Source organism: Capricornis sumatraensis, chromosome 1, assembly GCF_032405125.1.
Source record: "Capricornis sumatraensis isolate serow.1 chromosome 1, serow.2, whole genome shotgun sequence".
NCBI lineage: Eukaryota > Metazoa > Chordata > Mammalia > Artiodactyla > Bovidae > Capricornis > Capricornis sumatraensis.
The window spans coordinates 9,007,245-9,031,037 of record NC_091069.1 but is presented as its reverse complement, the minus strand read 5'-3'; the positions used below and the strand labels follow the sequence as shown (position 1 = coordinate 9,031,037).

The 23,793-nt window shown below is 53.1% G+C and overlaps 2 protein-coding genes across 7 annotated transcripts in view; one reads left to right on the top strand and one right to left on the bottom strand.

Moving 5' to 3' along the window:
• The window catches only part of ANGPTL2 (angiopoietin like 2), a 36,124-nt gene extending 33,547 nt beyond the window's left edge, over positions 1–2,577 (bottom strand). The window contains exon 1 of the mRNA XM_068979630.1: positions 2,170–2,577. The gene's annotated coding sequence lies outside the window, so the exon portion shown is untranslated. The remainder of the gene's footprint in view (positions 1–2,169) is intronic.
• The window catches only part of RALGPS1 (Ral GEF with PH domain and SH3 binding motif 1), a 264,443-nt gene that overhangs the window by 155,841 nt on the left and 84,809 nt on the right, over positions 1–23,793 (top strand). The gene's annotated exons all lie outside the window — the stretch shown is intronic.

Here is a 23,793-nt window from a genome sequence, read left to right as displayed (position 1 = left end):
TGACTTGGCACACACACGCTCCCAGAGAGCAGAGTGAGCCGCTATGGATCCAGGCTTAAGCCAGGAAACCTGCAGCTTCCACAGCCCCAGAGGCCGTGTGCTGGAGAAGTGTCTGTTCAATGCCAGCTTTTCCAAATGCTTCCAAGAGTTCAGGGACCACTGAGAGCTCTGGGGCCACAGGAGCGAAGCCACTGTCCTGGGCTAAGATGCACCAATGTTGGCCGGTATGAAGTCCACCGGACTTGGCCATCTTGTGGACAGATTTGGTGATTGGGGTGGAGACTGGGGGAGGGGTCGCTGCCTCTCCTTTGCAACCCCAGGACAGGCCTGGCATTGGTCTTCCTGCTGTGGACCCTGGAGCAGTGCGGTGGTAGCTCACTTGGCTCGCCAGCTGGTTCAGGTGAGAGGACCAGCGGGCAGGGGTATAGTGCCCTGCGAGGGGTAGGATGCTCTTCCTGTAGGGGTGGGATCAGAAGCACCCGTGGTCTTTTTGTTGGTACATCTGCACTCCTCCTCCCTGTGAACTTCCAGGACTTGGACATGTGGCCCCAACATGAAGCCCCCCTCCACAGGCTCCTGGGAGGCCCCCCAGTGTGGTTGGAGGTAGTGGTCATAGCCTTGGCTGGGCCTTTTGGAACTTCTGACAACCCCAGCAGGACGTGTCCAGAGTCCGGCTCTCTGCTCTCCCTGTGTGATTCTAATAGTTATGGCTCGTAATACTCAGAGGTTTTCTGAGGCTTTGCCACACACCAGGCACTGTGCTAAGGCGTTCCGGGCCATGCTCCTGTGCTCCTCCTGGAGAGTAATGGTGTGTGGCTCAGAGTGCTGGCTCAGACACTGGTGCCGACACGAAGCGTGTGGCTTTGGACACAACTTAACCTCTGTGCCTCAGTCTCCTCACCTGTGAAATGGTGATGACTAACAAGTACCTGCATTACAGGGTAGTTGTGGAGGACTCTACCAGTTGGTGAGCGCCATGTAAGTGCCCTGAGAGAAGGGCACTCCTGTTATCCCATTTTACAGATAAGGAAACTGAGGCTTAGAGAGGCTAAATGATCAGCAAGCGTCACTTGGCTCTAGGAAGAAGAGCTAGGGTCTCAGCCTAGCTTGTGAGCCCTACCTCCCTCTGTCTCAATTTAGAAAAATACATGTGGGGAGCATTTGGCCAGCTTCGGAAGTGGCAGTCTCAACTTTCCGCAGAGCCCTGGTGAAAGGAGATCCTTCTCTAAGTAACCGAACTGGCCTCTGGGAGCTCTCCTAATCCACAGCAGAGGCAATTGCTGACCCGTGACACACATATCACAGAGGAGAAGGGAGGGATCAGCGAAGAATTTCTGTTTGGAAATGTTATCTAACGAGTGCTTTCAAGGGACTCGGAATGCGGAGCCTGCGCTGTCCCGCTGGCTGGTGCCGGGAAAGCCTCATCCTCCCGGGTCCTGGCCAGCCCACGGACAGCCCACTGGAGACCCAGGGCCCTGCCCCGTCCTGTCCCCTGCGAGGAGGGTCCAGGTGTCCTGGGACGCGCCCTTAGACCGGGGCAGTGTGGAGGCTCCGGGCTCTGGATCCCTCAGCTCCTCTCCTCCCGGGCAGGGGCGGGAGTGGAGTTTGCTCAGCCCCCGGGGACCTTTCTGAACAAGGGCTCCTGGCACTCATAGGACAGCTTTTGCTTTTGCTGTTGCCGCGGTAGAGTCGCCAGCCAGGGTGCACGGGAACCCGAAACAGAAAAACAGCTTCGCGAGTCCTTGGGCCAGCCCGGCTGGCCGCGACACCTGGGCCCGCTGGCCCGTCAAGGGAACCGCTCCACACAAGCTCACAGCCGTGCACACACCCTGCACCCGGCAGGCTGAACCCTGCCGGGAGCCGCCTGCCTTCACCCTAAAGGCTCTTTGTCTGAAGGAGAGTGAGGCTTACTGATGAAGCCCTCACAAGCCCAGCCATGACCTCACGGCCCCCCAGCCCCACCCGCTGAACACCCCGCTCTGCCCAGGTGTCCACAGGTCCTGTGCCGGCAGCTGCCGTGTTGGGCTCCCAAGTGAAAGCAGGAGGGCCCAGCTGCAAACACCCCCCTCCCCAGCTGGAGGGGGTCAGAGTTCTTGAACCTAGAGACCCAGGGCCAGCTGCTGCCTCTCACCCCGTGTCCCTCAGGGTGCCGTAGAGCCCACCCCTTACCTCGTCCCTCCTGCCTGGCTCCGGGGCCGCTCCTCACATGCTTCACGCGGCCGTCAGCGGGGCAGCCTGGCCATGGCCTCCAGGAGGGGTCCCCAAGTCACAGACCGGACCCAGTCGGCCGCCGAGTAGTCCTGCCTCACTGGCCTCTGCTTGCTCCAAAGCGGGGCTCCAGCCAGGGAGTGGGGCTGGCTGGGGGTCCTGCCGTGCGGCTCACAACCTGCCTTCTCTCTCGGGGGCAGGCTGCTGCCCCACTGCCATGCTCTGCAGGTCCGGGGGTCAGGCAGCACCGCTCAGGGCTCAGGGTCCATTCTCGGCTGTGGGCAGCAGCCTCACTTGAACTCCCAACTCCTTTGTGGAGCCTTTACATGCTGCCGGAGGAAACTGTGAGCACAGCCTGACCCTGGTTGGCTGCAGGCACTTCTCTCCACCCACCAGTGCAAGAGGATCCCCCAGGCCCCAGAAAGGCTCCGGGCCTCCCCTCAGCCCCAGACAGAGGCGGGCCGCCCGGTGATGTCACACTAGCTCCGGCCCCAGCTGGCCCGGCCCCTCCCGCCCCAGCCTGCTTTGGCGGCTTCTCCGGGCCCTCTCCTTCCTTGGCATGAGCAGCCTGGCCAGCTCTGCTCCCTGGCCCAGCCGCTCCCAAAAGCCCGGGCAGCCCCGGGTGCGCTCTGCCGAGGCAGAGAGCGTCCCCTCTGACTCAGGTAATGGATTTAGGTCTGCCCCAGCTGTGCAGGCAGCCGGGAGCCGGGTCCTCCCCTGGGTCGCTTCCCGTCCCCTACTCTGCCCTGCAGAGCCCCGGGTGTGTGTGTGGGGGGGGGGGGGTTGCGTGTAGGCAGGGCAGTCCCGCACAGATGGCCTCTCCCCATAAGCCTCCCTGCTTGGAGACTTCCCTCACCTCTGAACCCTGGGGGAGGAGCCCCAGGCTGTGTTCACAGAAGTCAGCAGGATCCACCCTGTGAAGTTAGAGAGAAGCAGTAGCTCAGGACAGGCTGGAGGTAGGGAGGCGCCAGAGAGACGCTCCGCCTATTCCCACCTGAGTGGCCTTGATTAAGTCACTTGGTCTCTCTGGACATCCCTCTCGTGCATCAGTAAGTGAGCTGAGATGAGGAATCTACCTCCAAGGGCAGCGGAGATGAGCTCGTGAATGTTGGTAGAGTCAGAGCAGGAGAGGAGACAGCCCTGGACTCCGCGAAGTGAGCGATGCTACAGATTCGTGGGCGTGGGCAGGCCTGCCGGGGGCCACCAAGGCGAGTCCTGCATAGGGGCGTCCGGGGGCTGGTTTGTCCTCTGCCTGGACAACAGCCACGTGCAACGTTGATGGTAACTCTTCTTTCCTTTTCTAAAAAATTGGTTGATGGTGGTGGTGGTGGTGGTGATGATATTTGGCTACCAGTTGGGAGAGAAACTTTAATGGGGTTCTCCACACCCCTAGGCACAGGGTGTCATGTTCCTGGTCCAGGGAAAATGGGTCCTCCGAGGTCCTCGCCTCCATGGGATCGCCACTCCGGTCTTTGCAGGGAACAGACTTTCCTTCTTGCCTCGGTTTCTCCCGTCCTGCTCAGACCTTCTCCCTTTTCCATCTCTCAGTTCCATCCCTTTTTAGAAAATGAGTCTTTGTCAGAAGACCCCAGCATCTTACAGGCTACCTACCGCATTAGCCAGACAGCTGGGTGGCACAGAGACCCTGCGCACAGGGACTATGGGGGTGAAGGTGCCACTGACTCTGTGGGTATTCTGAAGGGCCTGGAGGGTCCTGGTGGAACCATGGCAGTGGGGCCAAGGCAGGCTGGGATGCGCCTGAGTTCTCCTGAGTGGCACCCTTGACAGCCTGTGTGCAGGCATGTTCCCCCCTCTCTCTCCCTCCTTCTCTCTCTCTCTGACTCTCTTCTCCAGAAAGTTTTTTTTTTTTTTTTTCTCTCTTTTCAGAATCTGCTCTGGCTTCTCTGTTGGCTCAGATGGTAAAGAATCTGCCTGCAATGCAGGAGACCCGAGTTCAAGCCCTGGGTCAGGAAGATCCCCTGGAGAAGGGAATGGCTGCCCACTCCAGTATTCTTGCCTGGAGACTTCCATGGACGGAGGAGCCTGGTGGGCTACAGTCCATGGTGTTGCAAAGAGTCGGACATTACTGAGCGATTAATTCTTTCACTGAGCCAACACCGGAAAGGCAAAATTCCTGTCTTTACAGAGCTCACAGGCAGGAGGGGAGGCAGACAGACAGACTGAGGCACACGAGAAGCACTGGGCGCACGGAGTATCTGAGCAGGAGGCCTGAACAAACAGTCAGGGCACGTAGCACAAAGTGGTGCTGAAACCTGAAGGGTGAGTCAGCAGGTGGTGAGTTTGGAAGGACAACAGCCTGTCAGTCAGAGAGAATAGTGCGTCAGGTTCAGAGACGGTCCGGGCAATATCTCCCTTCTGCAGTGAGACCCTGACACTCCTCCCACTGAGAGACAGGGTCTCTGCTCCTTCCCCTCATATCCAGGTGTCTCTTACTTGCTTGAAGAAGCAGTGGAAGTGGCACCGCCTGACTGCCAAGGCTGGGTGAAAAAAGGCAGCCTGCCTCGTTTGCTGGCACACTCTGTGTTGGAGCCGTGGGCCAAGCTGGACCCAGAGAAGTCCAACTACCCGGAAGCTGCCACGCAAAGACCGCGTGTGTTGTAGGTCCCAGCTGGTAGCCAGCACCAACCCCCAGACATGGGAGGACGAGTCACCTCGCCATTGAGTCATTCCCCAGCTAGAGAGTCTTCCTGCTGAGACCCCAGGCCACCGGAAGCAGAGAGAAACCATCCTGGTGTCCTGCGTCTGACTTCCTGACGCACAGAACCCATGGGGGAAGGAAATGGTTATTTTAGGCCGCAGAATTTTGGTGGGGATTTGTTACACTGCAGTAGCAGCAGGAGCAGAGCCTGAGGCAAGAGCAGCTGTGGGACTGAGAGGGGTGCGGTTTGGAGGAGAGAAGGGGAACATGGCGGAGGACAAGGCCTTGTCAGAGGGGGACTTCTTCCCAGGGACAGTCAGGAGCCACTGAAAGGTTCTGAGCAGGGCAGAGTTCCGGCCTGCGGTTATTTTTAAGGCCACGCTGGCATTGAGCACAGACTGGACCGACAGGCCCTGCAGCCGAGGCCCCAGAGCCACTGGGCGATGGTGGAGACACTCTGGAGAGAGAGGTGACTGGGAGGCCACGGGACCCCTGCTGCTGCTGCTAAGTCGCTTCAGTCGTGTCCGACTCTGTGCGACCCCATAGATGGCAGCCCACCAGGCTCCCCTGTCCCTGGGATTCTCCAGGCAAGAACACTGGAGTGGGTTGCCATTTCCTTCTCTAATGTATGAAAGTGAAAAGTGAAAGTGAAGTTGCTCAGTCATGTCCGACTCTTCATGATTCCATGGACTGCAGCCTACCAGGCTCCTCCATCCATGGGATTTTCCAGGCAAGAGTACTGGAGTGGGGTGCCATTGCCTTCTCCACCACGGGACCCCTGGGACAGGGGGATTCCTAGGTTTTCCCGCCCCTGGGAATAGGGGTAGCTTAAGTCCCTTGGTTGCTAAACACATTTGCTTTCCCAGTTCCAAGTTGCTAGGGTCCCATGCAGTGGGGGAGGAGCACCAGGGTGGCCGTGCCCTGTCTTTCTTTGCTCAACTCCTGGCCTGTTGGTGGCGAACACCCCGGTAGTCAGGCATGGTGCTGGGGAGCGTGAGCTGGGGAGTCAGATCCTGGTTCCCCCACCGGTAGCTCTGAGCCTCACTTACCTCAAGTGGAAAATGAAGGTGGTGTAAGAATTGACCTCAAAGGGCTGTTGCAAAAATGAGCTACGATGTGACATGTTAATTGTAAGTCACCCTAGCTAGGACTCTGCTGCAAATGCTGGCTCTGCTCGTTTTAGCTGTCTGGGAGCCCCCTGAGCACTGGGGTGTGGGTGGCGTGGGCCGTGTGGCGCTCTCCTCTCATCCAGCCCAGCACAGAGGTGTGAATAGCGAATGGCTGACAGGGGAGGGTGAACTGTGCTCATATCCCAGCTCTGTCACTAACCTGGGCAACCTGATTCTCTCTCAGACTTTGTTTCCTCACATTCAAAATGGCAGCGATGATACTGACTCCTAGGGCTTCAGTGTGAGGATTAAGATAACGTGTCTGAAGCACTTAGCACGATGCCCGGCCCTCAGCCTCCAGCATCGCTCAGGGAATTGCTGCTGCTTCTCCCTCCCTTCTCTTACCCAGAACATCCTCACCGAGCTGCTACCTTGATGGCTCCCCCATCTCAGAATCCTCCTGACCCCTCCGTGAGCGCCATCCCTGCATTTCCACCTGTGTGCTGGACCAGTGACTGACGCGTTTAAGGAGCAGGGAATCTTTCTTTTCCTTTTTTATAGTTTTTATCAGAATGAAAGAAAAGTGTGACATTTACATGGTGGCAGAACACCAGCAATCTTAATTGTGTCCCGCAACTTTTATAAATGATTTCATGTTTTTTCTATCTTGTCACATTCCTGACAGTTACAGGTTGTTTTTTTTTTTTTTTCCTGTTGGGAATGTTGGGATGGTCTACTGAGATAACCATGTGTTGGGGGTGGGAGGGGGGTGGGAGTGGACGAATGATGTGGGTGCTTATATAAACAGGGGTGCTTGGGAGGGGGCTATGCTGTATCTTGCAGCCCCAGAGTCTTACCTTTCAGCAGGATTTCAGGCTTCATGTATCCCAAATTGATTTTATCCTTTCAGCAAGCACTTTTGAAATCCCTTTCCATTGTCTCCTGGCTTACATTGTTTCTAAGGAGCAGTCCGCTGTCTTCCTGTGTACATGGAAAGCGAAGTCGCTCAGTCGTGTCCAACTCTTTGCGACCCCGTGGACTGTAGCCTATCAGGCTCCTCCCTCCATGGGATTTTCCAGGCAAGTGGAGTGGAATGCCATTTTCACTATACATGGAAAGGGGGGTCTTTTCTCCTCTAACTTCTTGTAAGATTTCTCTTTATCTTTGATTTTCAGCAATATGATGATGATGTGATTTTTTTTTTTTTTTGTATTTTTTCTGCATGGGATTCACTGAGCTTTTTAGATCTGTGGGTTGGTATTTTTCACTGAATTTGGGAATGTGTTATGGGGGTGGGGAGGTTGGGGGCCATTATTCTTTCAAATATTTCTTCTATACAATTCTCTCTCCCTTCCCCTTCTGGAACTCCACTTACACACTTGAGTTGTTCCACAGGTCACTGAAGCTCCATTTATTTATCTTTTCCCAAAAAATCTCTGTGCTTCAGTTTTGGATCATTTCTATTACCTGGCTTCAAGTTTGCTGATCCATTATTCTACAGTGTTTAATCTGCTGTTAATGTTGTCCAAATTATGTTTTCCATCAGGCGCTGTATTCTTTTGGTTTTAGAATTGCCACTGGGTTCATCTTTATGGGTCCCATTTCTCTTCTGAGATTTTCTATCCACTGGTTCATTCTGTCCTCCACTTCCTGAAAATCCTGTACATATTCATGACATGTACCCATTTTAAGGGGCTTCCTTCTCAGGTGCTGATAGTGGTAGAGAAGCTGCCTTCCAGGAGATGTGAGAGAGGCAGGAGGCCTAAGAGACGCGAGTTCGATCCCTGGGTTGGGAAGATCCCCTGGAGGAGGGCATGGCAACCCATTGCAGTATCCTTGCCTGGAGAATCCCCATGGACAGGGGAGCCTGGTGGGCCACAGTCCGTAGGGCTGCAAACAGTCAGACATGTCTGAAGCAACTTAGCATGCATGTGTGTCTATGGGATTATCCAGGCAGGAATACTGGAATGAGTTGCTGTGCCCTCCTCCAGGGGATCTTCCCAACTCGGGACTGAACCTGCATCTCTTAGGCCTCCTGCGTTGGCAGGTGAGTGTTTTTTTTTACTACTAGCACCACCTGGGAATCCCAGCACACACACACTCATGCGTGCACGCATACACATGCACATACAGACATGCACACAGACACATTTTAAAATCCCAGTATACTAATTCCAACATCTGGGTCATCAGTGGGTCTAATTTTATTGTTTCTTTTGATCATGGATCATATTTTCTTGCTTCTTCACATGCCTATAATTTTTCAATCATATGCTGGACATTTTGGATCCTGTGTTGAAAAGACTCAGCATCTTACTGTCTTTCTCTCCAGAATGGTGTGTTTTGTTCTGACAGGCAGTTAAATTACTGGCGTATTACCTTGCTTTTGGGCAGGCTAAGTTTTTAGGTTTTGTTCAGGTAGGTTTATTTTTATTTTTCCCGTAATCCTAGAGTATAACCCTTAATCCTGGTTTTAATAATAAGGCATGGCCTTTCTAGGATTAAATTGGGAGCCGTAACTGTTGGCCAAGCCCTTTTAACTTGGCAGTGCTTGAACTCCAGACTCCATCTTTCAGGCAGCTGCTGAACTTTCTGCCTCTCAGTCACTGCTTTGTTTTGGGCTCTATGAACTCTCTCTCTCTCCATGTGTACAATTTAGGAGTCAAATAAGGATTCAAGGGAACCTGTATGGTAATTTTGGAGCTCCTCATTCTGTGGCTATCTCCTTTCTAGCGTTTTCCCCTTCAATTTCCATCCTCAGGGTCCAATGTCTTCCTCTTCTTCCCAGCTGGTAACACTGCTGCCTTCTGTTTCATCATTCAGTGTACCACCATGAACAGGGAAATACCCTAGTGTGCTTCATGTCTTTCAAGGACCGTATCCCCTCCAGCTTCTATTGGTTGCTTCTTTGGATTGCTCTCAAGTGCTTTCAAGAGCAGTTGTCTTTTGTATATTGTCCAGCTTTCATCATTGTTACCGACAAGAGGGTTAATTCAATACAATCTACTCCTGCTTTTCAGGAACTGGACCTCTCCACATCCCGGTGAAATTTGCCTTCTCACCCAAACCTTCTGTACGCCTGCTTTTGTTGGCGTCCTACCATACACTAACCAGCTGGTGGGTGTCCTTAATTCAGTTGTCTGCCCTCCCTGTTCTTGGTCAGAGTCTTTTGGGAAATATCAGCCCCAGTAATTTGCAGGTTGGTTCAACTCAGTGTACCCACCAGGACACTAGAGAATAAAAGAACTGTGTGTCCTCGAACGCCTTGTTAGAGCACCTGTGAACACCAAAGATGATGTTCGTTTCATTGTAGGGGACTGGAAAGCAAAAGTAGGAAGCCAAGAGATACCTGGAGTAACAGGCAAATTTGGCCTTGGAGTACAAAATGAAGCAGGGCAAAGGCTAACAGAGTTTTACCAAGAGAACGCACTGGTCACAGCAAACACCCGATTCCAACAGCACAAGAGACAGCTCTGCGCATGGACATCACCAGATGGCCAACACTGAAATCAGATTGCTTATATCCTTTGCAGCCAAAGACAGAGAAAGCCTATGCTGTCAGCAAAAACAAGACTGGGAACTGACTGCGGCTCAGATCATGAACTACTTATTGCAAAATTCAGACTTAAATTGAAGAAAGGGTGGAAAACCACTAGACTGCTCAGTTCAGTTTAGTTCAATCTCTCAGTCCTGTCTGACTCTTTGCGACCCCATGGACTGCAGCACACCAGGCTTCCCTGTCCATCACCAAATCCTGGAGCTTGTTCAAACCCATGTCCATTGAGTTGGTGATGCCATCCTACCATCTCATCCTCTGTCGTCCCCTTTTCCTTCCGCCTTCAATCATTCCCAGCATCAGGATATTTTCAAATGAGTCAGTTCTTTGCATCAGGTGGCCGCAGTATTGGGAGTTTCAGCTTCAGTGTCAGTCCTTCCAATGAATATTCAGGACTGATTTCCCTTAGGATTGACTGGTTGGATCTCCTTACAGTCCAAGACGAGAGGGTTAATTCAATACAATCTACTCCTGCTTTTCAGGAACTGGACCTCTCCACATCCCGGTGGAATTTGCCTTCTCACCCAAACCTTCTGTATGCCTGCTTTTGTTGGCAACCTACCATACACTAACCAGCTGGTGGGTGTCCTTAATTCAGTTAACTCTCAAGAGTCTTAACTCTTAACTCTTAAGAGTCGTCTCCAACACCACAGTTCAAAAGTATCAATTCTTCGGTGCTCAGCTTTCTTTATAGTCCAACTCTCACATTCATACATGACTACTGGAAAAACCATAGCTTTGACTAGATGGAACTTTATCGGTACCTTTACCAATAAAGACCATTCAGGTATGACCTAAATCAAATCTCTTATGATTTTATACAGTGGAAGTGACAAATAGATTCAAGGGATTAGATCTGATAGACAGAGTGCCTGAAGAACTATGGACGGAGGTTGGTAACATTGAACAGGAGGCTGTGGTCAAGACCATCCCCAAGAAAAAGAAATGCAAAAAGGTTGTCTGAGGAGGCCTTACAAATAGCTGAGAAAAGAAGGGAAGCTAAAAGCAAAGGAGAAAAGGAAAGATACATCCATCTGAATGCAGAGTTCCAAAGAGTAACAAGGAGAGATAAGAAAGCCTTCATAAGTGACCAATGCAAAGAAACAGATGAAGACAATAGAATGAGAAAGACTAGAGAGCTCTTCAAGAAAATTAGAGATACCAAGGGAACATTTCATGCAAAGATGGGCTCAATAAAGGACAGAAATGGTAGGGACCTTGTTAGAAGCAGAAGATATTAAAAAGAGGTGGCAAGAATACACAAAAGAACTATACAAAAAAGATCTTCATGACCCAGATAACCACAATAGTGTGATCACTCACCTAGAGCCGGACGGACATCCTGGAATGCGAAGTCAAGTGGGTCTCAGGAAGCATCACTGCAAACAAAGCTAATGGAGGTGATGGAAGTCCAGTGGAGCTATTTCAAGTCCTAAAAGAAGATGCTGTGAAAGTGCTGCACTCAATATGCCCGCAAATTTGGAAAACTCAGCAGCGGCTACAGGACCAGAAAAGGTCAGTTCTCATTCCAATCCCAAAGAAAGGCAATGCCAAAGAATGCTCAAACCATTGCGCAGTTGCTCTCATCTCACACGCTAGCAAAGTAATGCTCAAAATTCTCCAAGTGAGACTTAAACAGTACATGAACCGAGTAATTCCAGATGTTCAAGCTGGATTTAGAAAAGGCAGAAGGCACCAGAGATCAAATTACCAACATCCATTGGATCATAGAAAAAGCAAGACAGTTCCAGAAAAACATCTACTTCTGCTTCACTGACTATGCCAAAGCCTTTGACTGTGTGGATCACAACAAACTGTGGAAGATTCTTAAAGAGATGAGGATACCAGACCACGTTACCAGCCTCCTATGAAACCTGTATGCAGGTCAAGAAGCAACAGTTTGAACTGGACATGGAAAAACAGACTGGTTCCAAATTGGGAAAGGAGTATGTCAAGGCTGAGTATTGTCACCCTGCTTATTTATCTATCTTATATGCAGAGTACATCATGTGAACGGTCAGGCTGGATGAAGCACAAGTTGGAATCAAGATTTCCAGGAGAAATATAAATAACCTCAGGTATGCTAATGATACTACCCTTATGGCAGAAAGTGAAGAGGAGCTAAATAGCCTCTTGATGAAAGTGAAAGAGGAGAGTGAAAAAGCTGGCTTAAAACTCAACTTTCCTGGTCCCATCACAAATAGATGGGGAGACAATGGAAACAGTGACAGACTTTATTTTCTTGGGCTCCAAAATCACTGCAGATGGTGAGTGCAGCCATGAAATTAAAAGACGTTTGCTCCTTGGAAGAAAAGCTGTGACCAACCTAGACAGCATATTAAAAAGCAGAGACATTACTTTGCCAACAAAGGTCTGTCTAGTCAAAGCTATGGTTTTTCCAGTGGTCATGTATGGATGTGAGAGTTGGACTATAAAGAAAGCTAAGTGCAGAAGAATTGATTCTTTTGAACTGTGGTGTTGGAGAAGACTCTTAAGACTCCCTTGGACTGCAAGGAGATCCAACCAGTCCATCCTAAAGGAAATCAGTCCCGAATATTCATTGGAAGGACTGATGCTGAAGCTGAAGCTCCAATACTTTGGCCACCTGATATGAAGAACTGACTCACTGTAAAAGGCCCTGATGCCAGGAAAGCATTGAAGTCAGGAGGAGAAGGGGATGACAGAGGATGAGATGGTTGGATGGCATCACTGACACGATGGACATGAGTTTGGGAGATGGTGAAGGACAGGGAAGCCTGGCGTGCTGCAGTCCATGGGGTCGCAAAGAGTCAGACATGACAGAGCAACTGAACTGAACTGACTATAGGTACCTGTGATGTGCTGGGTATCAAGCTTAGTATTTTACAGGTATCTTTTTTCTTCTCCTGAAACCCTATGAGGGAAGTATTACTGTTTTGTTGTACTAACAAGAAGAGTGAGGCTTGGCAAAGTGAGGTTCCTCACAGCAGACCACGCTGCTAGGCAGAAACGGGACCAAGATGAAGACTTACGTCAGGAGCACCACAGCAGCAGGCACGCTATGATGTTGTCCTGGAAACAAATTGCGTTTCTTTGATTCTAGCCTTTTAATGCTTTTGTCTTGTTTTTGAGATCTCTGAAATCAGGGGGCATCTTAAAGTGAATAGCATGTCAGGGTTTAATTGGCAGCACTGTTTCTTTTTTGTTAGAACACGACCCATTTAATGGTTGACGACTTCTCAGATTCAAGGAAAGGTGGCAGTTTTTAGTGATCATGGCTGCAGTGAGGTTGACCCATGGGTGAGGGATTGAAAGGCAGGGCCCCTCGTCTCCCGGTCAGCTGGTCTTCAGAAGGCCTAGGGGAGTGTCTGAGCATCGGCAAGGCTGTGAAATTGCCAGAAGCATCCATCCATCTGATTTAATGAAACAGCTGCCTCTGAGCTGAGAGTGAGCCATCTGGTCCCCTCCTCTCCTGGTGGTGTTGGGGTCGGGTCCTATGACTTGCTGCCTCGTGCTTGGCAGGGTAGCTATGTGTTTCCTGCTGAGAAGTTAGGGGGCTTCATTTACGGGAAGATTCTAGGGCAGTGTTCCTGTACTGCCCAGTGTCACAGAGGCTGTCCCGGCACACGGAAAGCCCTTTGAGGTCACTGTTTCTGTTAAGTGCTTGCCAGGCCAGTCTATCCAAATGTCAGCACAGGGCACATGCTCAGTTACAAAAGCAGTTTGAAGAGCCTGTTTTCAGCTTGCGTAAGTCCCATCTCATTCCCGACTTGTCAGCCTGCCTGCCGGAGGACAGAGTCAGGGCAGCGCCTCTCCTCAGGCCTGGACGTCACCTGCCACATCCGCTACCTTGGCAACAGATACTTATTAAGCCCCATCTGAGCACCAACTGTGGGCTCCAGCTCAGTTTGTCCAGAGAAAATTTGCTGAGACTTTAGTTAACGAGTTTTCATTTTGTCTTTATAACGATATTTTAGGGAATGTTCGTTCGTTTGGTTCATCGCTGCCCTCTCACCCTGTTGCTTGACATGGGGGCTCATCCCCAGGAGGGGAGACCGAGGAGCAGAGAGAGTAGAGATTTAATTTTAGCATTCATTGATTTTCTTTTGTAGCTTCATAACAGAACCTTCACAGAAAATTTCCAAAGCTGTTTAAAATCATCCCCATCTTACATAAAAAATTTAAAAACAGTTGCCTCTGGAGCATCGTGGTCTGTGTCAGCAGGACCTTTGTGCTATCAGGAAATGAGGGGCTGGAGGCAGCCTTCCAGTCCATGGGGGAGGACCCCAACCCCCTTACAGACAGACACCTGCTGAAATTCTCGTCCCGAGGAGCCGCTGAGCTGATGCTGACCTGGCTGATTGGTCCTGGGACCCAACAGGGCAGCAGAGCAGATAAATGAGGGCTTCTGGCAAGAGACGGATCGAGTGAGCTTCCTAGGCATGAAGTCAGGTGGGGCCACTAAACAGAGATGCTGGTGCTGGCAGGGAGATGGGCTGGTGTCATCAGAGAGATCCAGGGGCTGGGCCTAGGGCTGCCTCGGTCTGGGCTCTGGCCTGAGCATCTCACTCAAGGCCTGGTGTGTGGAAGCACATGACTGATGTCTGCTGAATGACTGCAGGGGAACACTAGCCTTTTAAAGCTCATCCCGGGTTCCTGACTCAGGGTCTTAGGGGTGAGGGCAGCATGGACCCCCCTATTTGGGAGTCTGTCTAGGAGGAAAGGGGTGGGCTTCCCAGATGGCTCAGTGGTAAAGAATCCTGCTGATATAGAAGCCTCAGGAGACAGGAGTTCGGTCCCTGGGTCGGGAAGAGGTCCTGGAAGAGGAAGTGGCAAGCCACCACAGTATTCGTGCCAGGTTAATCCCATGGACAGAGAAGCCTGGCAGGCTACCATCCATGGGGTTGCCAAGCATGGGATACGACTGAGAGACTGCGCACGCTAGGAGGAGAGTGGGGAGGAGACCAAGGAGAGAAAGACAGCTGCCCTGACGTGGCAAGGCTGTGCCTAAACCATTGATGGGCTGCCCCGGGTCCCCCCCAAGCTGGCTCTGGGGGTCCTGAGTAACTCCCGCCTCCACTGATGTGGCTCCTGGGTGCCCCCCCAGCCACACCCTCCCCACGTCACTGCTCTGTCTGCCAGGCAGGTACAGGAAGGAAGGCAGGGCCTGCAATGGGCCTTTCGGGGCTGTCCTGCCAGGTGCAGGTGGGCAGCAGAGGGACATCCCCTCGCTCGAATTCCTGGTGCAAGTGGGTGATGGTGGTGTCCCCAGTCCTAGCTCCTCTCCCCTGCACGGCACGGCCTGTCCCCAAGCACTTCGGCGTTTTTTATCTCCCTTGAGACTCACGGCAGGCCTGGGGCTGGAGAGGGCAGCAGATACTCCATTTGATAGATGAAGGAGCAGAGACTGGGAAAACATGATCGCTATTATCGCCATCATTTATTGTTCACTACGTACCGGGCATCGTGCCGGTCTGTTCACTGGCCTCGTCTCACTCAGTCCTCCCGGGGTCTGTGCGGGTGTTGCTCTAGGTGGGACCCAACTCCTCCCCTGACCCCCGGCCCTGGGCACTCTGTGAGCGCCTCCCCCACTAGAAATACTAAAAACCATCTTCTGTGACTGTGTTGGTGTAAGGAGAAATACATTACCATTATATATCGAAGCATTTTCTGACCTAAAACTTCACTGTTTAATTCTCATTTTGAAAGAAGCTAGAACACTTTGGGGGGGCCCTGATAGCGTCATGAACCCCCAGCCCTGTGCCTGCTGCACCCGATGGATAACTCAGCCCTGACTGAGGGGCCACACTCCCTGCTCCACAAATTCAGAATCCCAAATCACTAAAACAAACAAACAAACAAAACACCCAGCAAGCCTTTTATTTATTTTTTTAAAAGAAGTTTGGCACACGTTCATTTGGCAGTAAAAATCCATCTTGACTCGACATGAGGTTCTGTGTAGTATTTGGGCAGCGTGTTTACAGCCCCCAGGCCCACTGCTCAGCGCTGACCACCACCCCCTCCCTCACTCCCCCCCGCCCCGCCCCCTCCGTGGTCATGTTCACTGTAGATCTGCCCTCCTGAACAGCAAGTTCCTCAGGGATAGGGCATCTCTGTGGATACAGATGTGAACTATTTCTCTGTAGATCCATGATTCCCTCTTTCTCAGTGAACCCTAAGGTTATCAGAACTGGAGTCCAAAGCGATGAGCCAGCACTGGTCGTGTGGTGGGGGGGGTGGTGGTGGTATCTCTGAATTATGGGAAAACATAATGTTTTCTCATCTGCTCTAGCAGGTATGAGGACAGTTGCTCTTGGGTCCTGGGAGGAACACGTGGGGGCAACATCGTGGGAACTCGTAATGGAGACGACACACTGACACTGCGTGAGCACTGGCCCAGTGCCAGGCACGGTGCGAAGGGCTGCTGTGAATTACCTCGTTTGTATTCACTGCAGCTCTGGGCCGAGGAAAAAACAAGGTGGAGGCAGGTTCGGTGGCCTGCCTGAGGGCGTACCAGGTGAAGTGATGGAGCAGAGATGCAGACCCAGGCACGGGGACTTCTGATGCTGCCAGGAAGGGCCGGAGTCTGGCCTGGACTCCAGAGAGCAGCCTGCATTCCGGGCAGCGAGGGCTGTCCGCAGAGGCAGGAGGGGCTCTTTTCACTACAGTGGTGGTGAGGCTGGGGCTCAGGCAGTGCTGAACTGTGAGACTCGAGGCCACAAGTCTCAGCACGAGCCACGGAGCAAAGCGAAGGGCCAGGCCGCCGCCCTCGTAGGGGACATCCTCTCAGTTATTCCACATGGCTCTGCAGTGCCAGGTGCTGGGGACGCAGCGGTGAACAAGACAGACATAGCCCCTGGCCCTTAGGAGCGCGCGTCTCTTTGAGGAGGCAGACAATGAAGAGATGAGATAATTTCCAGACTGATAAAACCAGTTACTGGAATAGGAAAGATGGGGGTGGGAAGGAGGCTGTTTTAAACAGGGTGCTCAGGGGAGGCTTCCAGGAGGGAGGGTCACGTGAACCAAGGCCCAAAGACCTGAAGGAGGCAGCCGCGCAAAGGAATAGCACATGCAGAAGCAATGGGATGGGAGTGAACTTGGCCTTCTGAGAAATGAAAGATCAGTGTGGCCCAGCAGAGGGGCTGAGTAGGAGAGGGGAGGGAGGCAGGCGGGCAGGTCCTGTGGGCCAGGGGAGGTCTCGGGGTTGGATTCAGGGTGCAGTGGAGGCCTCTGGGGGGTTGCACGCAGAAAAATGAGGAGCACTGTTCCATATGTTCTCATTGTCGCTCCTGGGGCTGGGTGGCGAGTGGTCCAAAGGGAATAAGAATGGAGCTGAGAGCATGGTTGCATTAGGAGACTGAGAAGCAAGGGGCCTGGCACCAGGGCAGAGTCAAGGAGATGGTGACCAGTGGTTGGACTAGGCTAGGTTTTGGAGGAAGAGCTGACAAAAACCCGTATGACTGTGATACGGTGAAGATCAAGCTGTACTATTTAGCACCCAGAGATTTACTACGCAAGAACCATAGAAATAGAGTTCCGGGAATTGAGGTAGTGACCCACACTCATGACCGCCCTATCTAGTTGGGCAGTGCACACCCTGTGCAGCTGTCCCTGGCAGCCCTGACCACAGCCAGCTCTGACAGCTGAGTTGTGTTGGGCACCAGCCTCTAGGAGGGTGGAGAAACAGATACCAACAAGGAGCTGGAGTGAGGAGACCCCAACCTAGACACTGCAGAAATAATTGGGGGAACTTGGGAATGAGGGTGAGGTGCTGTGGATATGCTCATGGGGTCTAGAAAATACGTTTGAATTGCTGTTGATGTGATCCTGTGTCCCTTCAGACTGACGTGGACTGGAAAAGTCCATTTAGTTACCCCACTCCTTGAACTGGTTTGTTTTCATCCTGAGATAGATGCTCACGAGGTTACTGTCTAGAGAGACGTGGGCAGCTCAGGGTCCACTTGGGCTTCCTGAAAACTGTTTTCAACAAAGATTCATGCCTCTGCTGCCCCAAAACCGGAAGGGGAACTTCGTAGCAGGTCCTGTCAGGAAGAGGCAAGAACTTGTGGCTGTGGCCCTTCAAAACCAGGGTGGACTGTTTCTGCCTCTTCCTGGGCTTAAGGCTCCCAGACCTACCCTGATTTCTGTGGCAAATAGGTTTGGGGTGGGTATCCCAGGGGCCCCCATACAGGCCCTGCAGGGAGTAGGGGCAGCTGGTGCAGAAGGCTTGCTTCAGCCCTACTAAGTGTGCAGACCACCTCACTGCCCTCCCTCCCACCCACCCTGGGCCAGTTCTGAGGCTGAAACCTTGGAAGGCAAGGGGCAGGCTTCTCCTGTGCTGGGTGTTCTCCAGTTGCTGTCTGGATCTGCCCTTCAGCACCCTGCCCTGTGCCCCGAGGCTGACCTGTCTGGATGGCCTCCGTGGGCTCCCTTGCCTTCTCGTTTCCAGTTGGGTTTGGCCAATGGCAGGGACCAGCAGTTGATGAGAGGGTAGGAAGATGATGAGGATGGTGTGTATGGCCAGCTCCCTCCCTCTGGACCGTGACTGTCGTGATGGTGTAAGGGCAGTCGGCCACTCCTGGTTTGAATTCTACATCCACCTCTTAGTAACCATGTGCCTTCTGGAAGTTACCTGTCCCCCCTGCGTCTCAGTGTCCTTATTTAAAAACTGGATGGTAACACCACCTTCCCAAAATGGCTGGAGTTTGTGGATCCATGTGAGTGCAGATAGCCTGTGCAACGCCTGCCACACTGTGGGCACTCAGTAAATGCTGGCTCCCCTTCAGTAACTGGGAGCCCTGTCACCCTGGGTTTCTAACATACTGGGACTTCAGGAGGGCACTGGTCATTTGGTGTCTCTCCAGATGGCCTCTTTTAGCCTTCCCTCTTTGCTTTGTGCGTCCTTCAGTCTCGAACCACTCCCGCAGGCCGTTGCAACCAGCAGTCCTTTTGTCAAAGAAGTGCCTCCCTGCCCTTGCCTTGACCTGCAGCCTGCACGTGAAGTCTGCTTAACCAAAGAAGATAATCCTCTTCACCTGGTGGGAAGCAGGCTCGTGGGCAGTGCACATGTGCACACGCAGACGTGACCTGTAACATTTACTGAGGGCTTGTCGATCCCCATGAGACTGGTTCCTTTATTAGTACTCCATTTTCAGTTGAGAAATAAGTCAAGAAACTGAGGCTTAAGGGGTTCCTTGACTTGTCCAGGGTCAGAGTGGTTACATGGCGGACTGGTCTTGAACTTGGGCAGTCTGGTGGCAGGAGCCTGGCCTTTCAGACTCCAGTGACCTGCCTCTGTCACAGGGAAGCCTCTGCTCTCCAGGCTCCAAGGACCTAGCCATTTTAGATCATCAGGGTGACCGAAAGCTACCAAGTTATCTGTCAAAACATCCAGTGCTTTGAAATTTTTATCCATTCTCAATTAAGCTTTTTACACAGACTTCCCTCAACAGACATACACACACACACCGCCCACGAGCCTCTGAAAACCTTGGCTAATCACACTCTGCTTGGTGACTCAGCCATCTTGAATAGCCTGACTTTACTGCCTGTAAGCTCCAGGCAGCTGTGTTTGTTGTTACTTTTCTAGCTCTCCTTTCCATGGCAGCAGTCACCTTCCCTTCCCACCTCCCAGCCTTCTCCGAATCTGTTGCTTCTCGCCAGCCGAGGCCCCAGAAATCCAACAGGATTATTCCTAAATAAGAGTAGCAGGGCACTGCCCTGGTCTAAAGAGCTCTCTTGCGAGTGAAGTACATGAGAGTCAGTGCCTGTACTTGATCACAGCAATTGTGGGGGCTCAAAGGCCTTCAGGGCTTACGGGGTCTGTGCGCTTACGAAACATCTGCATCCGCCATGCCCGCACAGTGTGCCTGGCATGGTGGGCAGCCTTTCACGTGGAGCATTTCACTGAATCCTCAGAAAGAGAACCTCCCAGGAGAGCTTCTATTTACTGTCTTCCGTTTTCAGTGATAAACATAGGTCAGGTACAGAGGGGTTAGGGAGTCGACCCACTGCCATGCTGGATCTGGGCCTGTCTGCCTCCCAAGTCCACAACCGTAACAGGCTTTATGCTCTCAGCCACCCAGCAGCACGAGGATGGGCAAGTTAGGGAAGCTCCAACCCTCATTGCTTCCCTTGTAGGATAGCGCTGTTTGTGCCCATAGTCCCTGGGATGGTTGACGTGTTACATCCTCGACACACACTTGGCAGTCAGTGAGCACTGGGTCTGTGGTGCATATCATTTCAGCCCCTCCCAGCTCAGAGATTCTCGAGCTTTGGCAACTTTGGAATCATCTGCGAGCTTGTTAGAACAGTTTGCCAGGCCTCATCCCCCACCCCACTCCGAGTTTCTGATTCTGTAGGTCTGGGGTAGGGCCTGAGAGTTTGCATTTCTAAGAAGTTCCCATGTGGACCACACTGTGGGGACCACTGCTCAGGGTCGACGAGCTTGCCAAGAAGGTGAGTCTGGGCGCCCAGCTGAGACCATCCCCACCTCTGATGGCCATTGCATACGTGCGGGTCCCGGTTACGTGCCACACCGGGATAGTGTGGTCTGGCTTTTTGCAGCCGTTCCTGGGAGCCAGCTCGTGGCTTTGTCACCCTTCCCTTCTCCTCCACCAAAATAACCTGGGAAAATGTAGTGTTTAAGCAGAAAAGTGGTGTCTGAACTGTGAAACAGGGTTCATTCGACCAATTTTATTAACATTTCTCTGACTTCCAGCTGCTTTGTGGGTACAGAATAGGAAATAAAGGTGCATGAAAAAAATAATAAATCATCTTGTAGAAAGTGCTCTTCCGTAATAATGTTTATTTGTTTATTTTTGGCTCTGCTGGGTCTTCATTGCTGCACGGTCTTCTCGCGAGTCGGGGCGAGCGAGGGCTGCTCTCTAGATGTGGCGTGTGGGCTTCTTATTGCAGTGCCTTCTCTTGGTGTGGGGCACAGGCTCTAGGGTGTGGGGGCTTTAGTAGTTGGGTACGTGGGCTCAGTAGTTGCGGCTCCCGAACTCTGGAGCGCGGGCTTAATAGTTGTCCCGCACGGGCTTGGTTGCTCCGGGGCATGTGGGATCTTCCTGGACCAGGGATCGAACCCACGTCTCCTGCATTGGCAGGTGGATTCTTTACCACTGAACCACCAGGGAAGCCCCCAGAATTAACTTTTATAAATTATCAAACACCCCTCCCCCCTCATAAAAAAACAAAAACAAAAACAGCCTTCTGAAGTGTTACTCAGGGCAGATACACTTTGCTTCACACTTGGAACTTTGGGTGTATTTGTTCCCTGTTATGATTGGTGTTCTCACTTCCCCCAGCAGGCTCTAAGGGTGGGCGGTCACCTCGTCACCCCTGGGTCCCCAGTGCTCAGCTCATAGCAGTGGGTGCTCAGTTGGCGTCGCTGTTGGGTGGGTAAGTGAAGGGCTTGGTGGCACAGTCGTGGGTGCTGGGGTGAGGGGGACCTGGGTTTGCGCCCAAGGCCTTTTCCTTCCTGGTCAGTGGCCTGGGGCGAGCACCTTTTCTTCTGCGGCTTCACTTTCCCCTCTGTAAACTGGGGACAGTAAAAGCGATACCTAGGTTTCGTTGGGTTGTCGTGAGAACCAGATGACAAGAGGCATCCAAAGTGCCTGCTGTGTAATAAGTGCTTTGTTTTTTCACCATCATCCTACCCGTGTACTAGTACAAAGTGTGGGCTCTGAAACCAGACTTCCCACCGCTTCCTAGGGGCGTGGCCTTGAGCACTTCATGTCGCCTCTCTGTGCCTCTGTGTCCCTGTCTGCAAAGCGGGCATTCCCAGGCACCCATGTTGCAGAGTCCTTGTCACCAGCGAGGACACGCATGTAAGGTGCTTCCACGTCTGCAAGGCCTGTGGAGCGGGCAGCCTGGCCACACGAGGAGGACAGGGGGCGGCGAGGGTTGGGGGAGACACAGCACCCCGAGGGGGAGGCCCGCCCCTCAACACCCGCAGCCCAGAAGAGAGATTAGTAGTGGAGCAGGGGAGGGCGCCTGGGTGGAGAAACTCCCCGGGCTTCTGCCACTGGAAACCCCTCTTCCTGGCAGCCCGGCGCGGCTCTGCCTCAGCTGGTTCTGATTACCCTCACAGGCTCCAGAACGTGCTGCGGTGGCGCCCCCTCCCCTCCACAGAGCCAGCCCTGCCGGCAGAAGCAGACGTCACCCCGCTTCCCGCTACCTGCCAGGCTGGGCTGTGCGCGGGGCGGGTGCGCCGACAGGGACAGCACCCTCCCACCCCGCCCACTCGCCAGCCTGCCGTGGCCTTTCGTCCTCTGCCAGACTCCTTATGGGCACCCCCAGGCCCAGCCCTCCTCCCTGGCATTGTCAGAGCAGCTTTCAACACCTCGAAACCCACCCTCCCTGTCCCCTCTACCATGGAACCCAGACCAGCCGGTTTCTATGTGTGCAGAGCGTTTGGTAAACAGAATGCTTGAGCCCTGACTTGCTGGAAGGGGCGATTCCCAGCTGACGCCCCAGACACACGCAGCCTATTTTGGGCCCCCTCTCTCCTTTTCTCTCCCCCGCCAAGGTCTGTGGTCACTGTGTTCACGTGGGCTCCCTGCCTCCTCCACGCCAGTACCCACCATTGCGTCCACCATTGCAGGGGGTGGATGTAGGAGCCGGTTTCAGGTTCCTTTCCTAGCCTGGGCCCCGCCAGGTCTCCAGCCCCCTGCCGCGCCCCCCTCACCCACCCACCAGGCTGCACCCGCGGATGCCTGGTATCCGCTTAGCAAATGCTCTTGTCCCTGCTCCCCCCCGTGAATGCCGTGATTCAGCACACACAGAGAGGAGCTTCACTTAAGAAAGAAAGCATTCACGGCCGCCATCCAGCTCCAGCAGGCGCCGGGAGTCAGCTGCCGGCTCCGCCTGCCACCCTCCACACACAGAGAGGTCTCTCCTCCTCCTCTTTTTTTTTTAATGACCCACAGTCTCTTTTGGTTGCTGGACCAAATGCAGTATAAATCTGTGTTCAGAGCACCTCATTAATAAGTAGCAGATTAATAGTCTCCTGGAATCAGGAGAACACCACCCAGTCCATAACATGCGCGCTACAGGCCCACGTGCGCCCAGCGCTGGGCTGGGCTCCTGAGGACACCGAGCCGGCCACCTTAGCATCCCGTCCGCACCCAGGACCCCTTCCTTGTCTCTCCTTCACTCTGCGTTTTGAGAACTCCTGTAAATGATCATTGCTGCTGTGTGTCCTGTGACGTTCGGGTCCCGGGTGAAGCTCTTTATCACCTCAGGGAACCCATGACTCCATGTCATGAACACAATGACTCTGATCTCCACCGTGTAGATGAGGAAACCGAGCCTCAGAGAGTCAGAAGTCTCACCCAGGGTCACCGGGGGCCAGGTCTTGTCCCCCCAGAACTGACACAGAGCTCCGTTTCTTTACTGTTGCAACACAGACTGTCTCTGTGAAACACGCTGCTAGTGTTTGGTGAAAAGAAATGCCTCACCGTCTTGTTAACAAGCTCTACCAGCCCTTCCAACCCGGCCAGCCGGGAGTAACTGTTTGTCAAACAGAACTCAGGTGGTGGTTTCCAGTCCCACCTCCAGTCTCAGCTGCCTCCCCACACCCACCCCGGTGACTCTGGGGGGTGTCCCAGAGGAGGGAGGGCCCTGGATTCACAGCAAGGGTGATTTAAGATGAAACGGGTGCTTCTGTTCCCCAGAGCCAAACCAGGAGGCTCTGGGTGAGTCCTCTGTGAAAATCGTGCCTCCTACAGAGGAGGGACCAGGCACGTGAGAGCCCTCAGCCTACCATGGAGCGTAGTAATGCCCCCAGCAGCCGAGAGCAGGGAGCTGCGTCCTTTTCAGCCCCCTTCCCTCTCTGGGGAAGAAGAGAAAGAGGGTGATTGACATACAGCCCCTGAAATCCGGGTCACACTGAACGTGGAAGCTGGTGCCTGTTTCTGGCGTGATGGTGGTCGTGGTGGTTTAGTTGCCCAGTTGTGTCCAACTCTGCACCTCCGTAGATCGTAGCCCTCCAGGCTTCTCTGTCCATGGGACTTCCCAAGCAGGAATACTGGAGTGGGTTGCTGTGCCCGCCTCCAGGGGATCTTCCCGACCAAGGGATTGAACCCGGGTCTCCTGCACTGCAGGTGGATTCTCTATCGCAGAGCCACCAGGGAAGCCACTATTTCTGGGGTAGAGGTTTCTGGTGGGGGCATGTGTGGGATCACCAGGCTCAGAGAACATGGGTGTCTGGGAAGAGGTGGCTTCACTACCCACTCGCATTGGCTCTGGCCCTCCCAGGATGCCAGCAGCCGCCCCAG